This window comes from Pelophylax lessonae (genome assembly GCF_965119305.1).
Source record: "Pelophylax lessonae genome assembly, chromosome: 3".
Classification (NCBI taxonomy): domain Eukaryota; kingdom Metazoa; phylum Chordata; class Amphibia; order Anura; family Ranidae; genus Pelophylax; species Pelophylax lessonae.
Genome location: NC_138770.1, coordinates 430,899,990 through 430,907,502, shown reverse-complemented (window position 1 = coordinate 430,907,502; position 7,513 = coordinate 430,899,990).

Sequence of the window (7,513 nt, the reverse complement as noted above, 5' to 3'; positions counted from 1 at the left end):
TAAATCACCCTAACGGGGGCACGGACAGCAATAAAACCTGACAGGTGTTCTAATCCCTCTCCCCTGTATCCAACAGTAAAAAAAAAGTGTTGCTTTTCGTTATACTTTAATGTACACTTACCGGACACCTTATTAGGTATATCTGTTCAATTGTTTGGTAACACTAATTGCTAATCAGCCCATCACATGGCGGCATCTAGACGTGGTGAAGATGACTTGCTGAAGTTTAAAGTGAGCATCAGAATGGGGGATGAAAGGGGATTTAAGTGACTTTGAACATAGCATGGTGGTTTGTGCCATATGGGCATGTCTGAGTATTTCCAAAACTGCTGATCTACTGGGATTTTCACACATAACCATCTCTAGGGTTTACAGATAATGGTCTGAAAAAGAGAAAATATCCAGTGAGTGGCCATAGTGTGGAGGAAAATGCCTTGTTGATGTCAGAGGAGAATGGGCAGGCTGGTTCGAAATGATAGAAAGGCAACAGTAACTCAAATAACCACTCGTTACAACCAAGGTATGCAGAATACCATTTCCAAATGCACAACACAGAAGCAGATGGGCTACAGCAGCAGAAGACCACACTGGAAGCCACTCCTGTCAGCTAGGAACAGGAAAATGAGGCTACGGTTCGCACAGGCTCACCATAATTAGAAAATAGAAAATTAGAAAAAAATTGCTTTGTCTGATAAGTCTCGATTTTAGCTGCGACATTCAGATGGTAGGGTCAGAATTTGGCAAAAAAGGGTGCATCCATTCTGCCTTCTATCAACGGTTTATGCTGGTGGCCAGGGCCATCTTAATGAATGGGCACGCTGGGCAGTTGCCCCGGGGCCCCACTTGCCGGGGGTGGCCCCACCTGCCCAGGGACCCAGCCCCAGCCAAGCATTAGTCCCGATTCCCGTCTGCATCCCACCACCAAACTTAGCAGGTGGCAAGCGCCTGTCAGCCCTGAGCTGCTGTCAGGCCACTTGGGCCATGGAGGGGGAGCCCACAACTGCAGGAATGCCTGTACACCTCCACGGGAAAAGGAACATACAGGAGAGTCGAGTCTGACTCCCGTCCGTGTGTGCGTTCACTGTACCCAGTCGTCAAACTTGGAAGCGGTCATTAGCCTGGCACTGCTGTACCAATAAATATCGCCTTATCAATAATTAGCATTTTTATTGTCATGGGTGATTGTGTAGGCGGGGTCCAGTGCTCTGCATTGCCCGGGGCCCTTTAATGCTCTTAAGATGGCACTGCTGGTGGCGGTGGTGTAATGGTGTGGAAGATATTTTCTTGGCACACTTTGGGCCCCTTAGTACTGATTGAGTATTGTTTAAATGCCATGGCCTACCTGAGTATTGTTGCTGACCATGTCCATCCCTTTATGACTTCAGTGTACCCATGTTCTGATGGCTCCTTCCAGTAGGATAATGCACCATGTCACAAAGCTCAAATCATCTCACTACTGGTGTCTTGAACATGACAATGAGTTCACTGTACTCCAATGGCCTTCACAATCACCAGATCTCATCCAATAGAGCACCTTTGGGATCTGGTGGAACAGGAGATTCGCATGATGGATGTGCAGCTGACAAATCTGCAGCAACTGCATAATGTTATCATGTCAATATGGACCAAAATCTCTGAGGAATGTTTCCAACACCTTGTTGAATCTATGCCGAGAAGAATGAAGGCAGTTCTGAAAACAAAAGGGGGTCCAACCCAGTACTAGCAAGGTGTACCTAATAAAGTGGCTGTGAGTGTATAATCCTATATAGGGTATACCATCTTATAATCAAGCATCGGAATTACCTTGCAATTAAATAATAATAACCATTATTAAGACAATGTAGAATGGCACCAGTTAAAGTAGTCATTAGCTGGACTGGACAAAGCAATAAAAATCAAAATGATGCCTTAAATCACTATTGGGAAATCAAAACACATTCCTTTATTCATCCAGTAACACACAATATTTTGGGAAATGCAGACAGTTTGCAAACCATTTGGATTTTGCCCAGATTCATTTTAGCTGCATGCCTGTGGTTAAAAGGAGCATATTGCTTCCCATATTCTCACACATAGCATTTTGTGGTTCTTGTTTGTCCATTTACAAATAGAAAATATCTTAAAGCACATATTTAAAACATATGATACGGGGTCAAAACCATATATTCAAAAATATATTCCCTCACGCATCTTATATTACATTTTCCCTTTTTCCCTATATCAGGTCCTAAAGATTAAAATGATTTAACATTGATATACTCAGTAATGCTTTTTATAATAATAGAAATAATAATTCTGTGTCCTAGCATGGTGTTAATACCAACTGAGATAATTCCAAGTATTTTATATCCTATGCATGTAGCAGGTTTATGAATCTTCACCTCTCAAAATAAACGCAGATATTATCTTAAAGTAGATGTATACCCTAACTGGATAACAATTAGTTTGCTGATGAACTGTGCATAAACTTCCGCCATGCATGGGCGTCCACAGAACATTTTCAGGGGGGGCATCATTTTAAGGTCAGCCATGCTCCGCCCCTTTTCGGCAATGCCATGAAGGCAATATCGGTCACTGCGACACATGAGTATTTATTTTTAAAGGGGAAACAGCAGAATTTTATTTCTAAAGCATTTGTTAGCCTAAAAAAAATATATATATTGACGCTGTCCCTTAAATCATGTTATACAACATAGTGCTTGTGCTGTGTAATTGGGCACCTTCAATCATCTAAAATTCCTGGCTGTTCCTGCCTGTTTATGTCCTCCCCTCTGTAAACTGACCACAGTATACCATGGGTGCTGAGCCCTGACACTGTGGTCAGGCTATGTGCCTCCGTCATCCGCAGCCCTCCTACCCTCCTCTGTCCTCTCTCCCCCCTCTCTCCCTTCCTGTCTGCTCCTGTGTCAGTGCCCGCCCCTCCCCTCTGCTGTAGTTTCATTTAAAGTTTCATATCCTATTTACAGTCTGTTTAATAATCCTGTGTGCCCCTGTGTCTGTGTGTTGTAAAAATAAGCCATTCTTTACCAGTTTTTAGAGCGCCGATCGCCGCTCACATGACCCGCCACCTCTCTCCTCCTCTCGGCCTCTCCTCCTCCTACCCTCCTGACTGACATCAGTGGGGAATCCTCTGCCCCACCCACTGCAGGCAGCTGTCAGACAGGGAGAGGAGAGAGCCGGCGGGTCACGTGAGCAGCGATCGGCACTCTGAAAACTAGTAAAGAACGGCTTATTTTTTTAAAGCACATACACAGACACAGGGGCACGAGCACACAGGATTAATAAACAGACCAGACAGGATGTTATAAAGTGGCTTAACAACCACTTTAAAGTGGAAGTTGAGATTCCAGAGGGGGGCACTTGCCCCCCCCCCTTGTCCCCCCTTGCGGACGCCCATGCCGCCATGTTTTTCTTTCATAAAATATTGTCTTATCAGTATTTCTGATTAGGGATGAGTGAATCAGCCTGGCTTTAATTCATTAGGGTTCATTGAATCCTGCTTGAAATCCATGAAACTTGAACTTAACAGCCAACCTTTTTTGAATACTATGGGCGGCATATCTTGAAATAAAATTTAGATAATTTTCAAGACTATTTGACAAGCTATTGTCAAAAAAACCTAATATGGAGCTGGGTACTGTCATTGGGGGCATTTAAAGGATAAGTTCACCTTTGGAACATGTAACATGTTGCAGCATCTTCAGCCTGAATAAATGCCTACACGTACCATCATCCATTGCGACTGACAGCTTGTAGTTCTCAATGAACTACGAGACTGCTGGTGAGTTCTCTCATAGTCCATTGATCTTCCTGCTCGCAGGTAACTAACTGCCTGCCCGTATGAGGTACGAGCAGACAGTTATGCTGGGAGTCGGCAAGAGCCTGAGATTGCTGATCTGTTAATGGTGGGTGCAATGTTCCTCAGCCTCCTTAGAAAAAAATAATAAAAAATGCCAATAAATGCCCTGCAAAAATGTTAATTTATTATGGTGAGCTTATCCTTTAACAAAATAAAAGTTAAAAAAAAAATCTGTACAAAGGGTCCTTTTAACGTGACTTCAAGGGCAGCATGTAAAAAACAACAATAATTTAAATTACATGCTTGGGAGATACCTTTAATTTGTATGTACAGAACAGAATGATTTTCACCAACTATATCGTTGGCAAAATATTCTGGCATCACATTTTTTTTAATACGATTTTTAACTTTTAGATTTAGTGTGTTTTAAATAGAGTGGCATTATTTGATTAATTTCAACTGTTAGGTAGTTTTGCACTGATTTTTTTATTTTTTTTTTCAAGCTGTAGTAGGCTGAAACTGACCAGTGAAAATAGAAACCACAACAGATATAGAAGCTACAGAAAAAAAAAGTTAACTTTGTGAAAATTAGTTGTTGACACAACATTTTACCAGTTACATTTGTGAGCTTCTTTTTTACAGTACCATGCTGCATTGTCTTAAAAGTTTAATAAAATATCAAAAGTACACCAAAACACTTTAAAATCACATTCTGACATTCATTAAACCCCCTCCCATCCTTGTTTTTTCAGTTATTCAAAATATAGATGTTAAGTATGTGTTTTGTAAAAATTGGCTAGGACAGCATGCAAGCACTTAAATAGGAAGTAAATACGAAGGTACTTAGTAAAGTTGAAATAGGACACACGTTTATCTAGATCAGCTTTTCTCAACCTTTTCAACACAGAGGAACCCTTGAAATTATTTTCTCGTATCGAGGAACCCCTGCTAAAAATTAAAACTCTACTACAACTCATGACAAATTAGTGTGGCAGTCAGTGGGAAGAATGCTCCTTACTCTTGTCATCATTGGGAAGAATTACCCCCTTACAGATAGCTAAAAGGAACAATGGTGTCATTGGAAACTTACCTGAGAGGCAGAAATTGCCCATTGCTCAAGGAACCCCTAGCAACCTCAGGAGGAACCCTAGAGTTCCACAGAACCCTGGTTGAGAAACCCTGATCTAGATTAAACAATATAAAAATAAATAATAGAAAAACTCCATCTAAAGGATCCTATACCCACTGCTGATCCAGGGAATGACAAAAAAAAAACTCTATGAAGTACAGTTCTCATAATTCTACAATAGCACTATATGAACCACTTATGTTTTTATATATGGTGATCATATCCCACCTTAATCACCTCTTTTGAAAGGAAAATACATTCAGTTCAGTTAATTTTTCCTCATAGCTGAGGTAAATAGAAAGAGATAAGGCAGGTTTTATCCTTCATTAAAAATTAGAGTGTATTATCTGAGTGAAGATATCCACAAATTGTGTTCAATGGCTGGAAAGCATGTAGACATCTTGTTAGTCAAAATGTAAGAGGGAGAGATAAGGCAGGTTTTACCTTGAAATAGAGATGAAAGTGTATTATTTCAGAGAGACAGCAGCCACAAATGTTGTAAAATGGCTGGAGAGTATGTAAGGAGACGGGTTAGGCCGCACTATAACAGGGGAAATAAGAAAGGTTTTATCTTGAAATAAATATTAGAGTGTATTATTTGAAAGACATTAGCCAAAATATTGTTCAGTGGCTGCAGAGAATATAAACAGCTTGGCTAGGCCACCATATAAAAGGGAGAGGTGATGCAGTATTTATATTGAAATTATCATTAGTGTAATTTTTAAGAGACATGAGCCAAAAATATTGTACAGTTGCTGGAGAGCATGTACACAGCTTGGTAAGGACAAATTTCATGAGGGAGAGATGAGACAGGTATTATATTGAAATAAACATTAGAGTGTATTATCCGAAAGTCAATATCTACAAATATTGTACAGTCGTTGGACTGTATGTAGGTAGTTTGGTTAAGCTGCAATACAGAAAGTATTATAGTGTATTATTTTGAATAAACTGTCATTGTTGGGTGGATTTTTTCATCTTCATGGAGCTGGGGGCCTTAAAGTGCACTTAATCCCAAGAGTAAAAACAAAATATATTGAACCTTATCATTCCTTAGATTTGATGTCTGCATTAGCTTTCTTTCTTTAGGCTATTTTCCTTTGTTTGTAACTAATGATCCTGCCAGTAACACACATCCTGTTCCAGAGTGACAATGCTCATTCATAATCCCGTATCTATGGATGAGAAGCATTGGACAGAAAATATGTTAGGACTAAACAACTCCTCTGTCTGTTCTTATCTCCATAACATAGGGGGAAGTGTTTTGTAGTCCACTGTCTTACTTTACTTAAATACAAATTCTTTACATTGCACCCAGACTGTGTGAAATATTGCCCCCCGCACTGCGCTGCACCCTCCTGCATGCAAGGTGACTGGTCTTGTATCCACCCCCCTCTTGTAGTTTTCTGCAGGCAGCCTGTAATAGGAGGGCCTGCTGACTAATATTGATTATGGCTCCCTTTTGCATAAACAGCCCTGACCCATTGAGACATGGACACCAAAGTAACATCCACGTGAATTGCAGGACCCAAGGTTTCCCAGCAAAACATTGCCCAAAGCATCACACTGCCTCTGCCAGCTTGCCTTACCGCATCCTGGTGCCATCCATATGATGTAAAATAAAACGTGATTCATAAGACCAAGCCACCTTTACTCCATTGCTCCGTAGTCCAGTTCTGATGTTCATGTTACCATTGTAGAAGCTTTTAGGTGTGGGCACAGGTCACCATGGGCTTCACAACCCCATACACAACAAACTGCAATGCCAATTTTTTTCTGCTTTCACCACATCAACTTCATGGACAACATGTTCACTTGCTGCCTAAGATCCCACTAATTTTTAGATGCCATTGTAGTGAGATATTTACCTGTTAATGGTCATAGTGGCATGGTTGATCAGTATATATATACTGCTCAAAAAAATTAAAGAAATGCTTTTAAACTAGAGTATAACATCAAGTCAAGTCAACTCCTGGGATATTGATCTGGTCAGTTAAGTAGCAAAGGGGGTTGTTAATTTGTTTCAGCTGCTTTGGTGTTAATGAAACTAACAGGTGCACTAGATGGGCAACTGTGAGTTGACCTACAAAACAGGAACAGTTTTACAGGTGGAGGTCACTAACAATTTTTTTGCCTACTCAACTTTTCTAATTGTTTTTCACTAGTTTTGCATTTGGCTAGGGTCAGTGTCACTACTGGTAGCATGGGGTGATTCCTTGACCCCATAGAGGTTGCACAGGCAGTCCAACTCCTCCAGGATGGCGCATCAATAAGTGCCATTGCCAGAAGGTTTGCTGTGTCTCCCAGCACAGTCCCAAGAGCATGGAGGAGATTCCAGATTCCAATTACTCTACGAGAGCTGGACAGGGCCGTAGAAGGTCCTTAACCCATCAGCAGGATCAGTAAGTGCTCCAATATGCAAGGAGGAACAGGATGAGCACTGTCAGAGCCCTACAAAATTTCCTCCAGCAGGCCACTGGTGTGAATGTCTCAAGAACCATCAGAAACAGACTTCATGAGGGTGGCCTGAGGGCCCGACGTCCTCTAGTGGGCCCTGTGCTCTCTGTCCAGCACTGTGGAGCTCA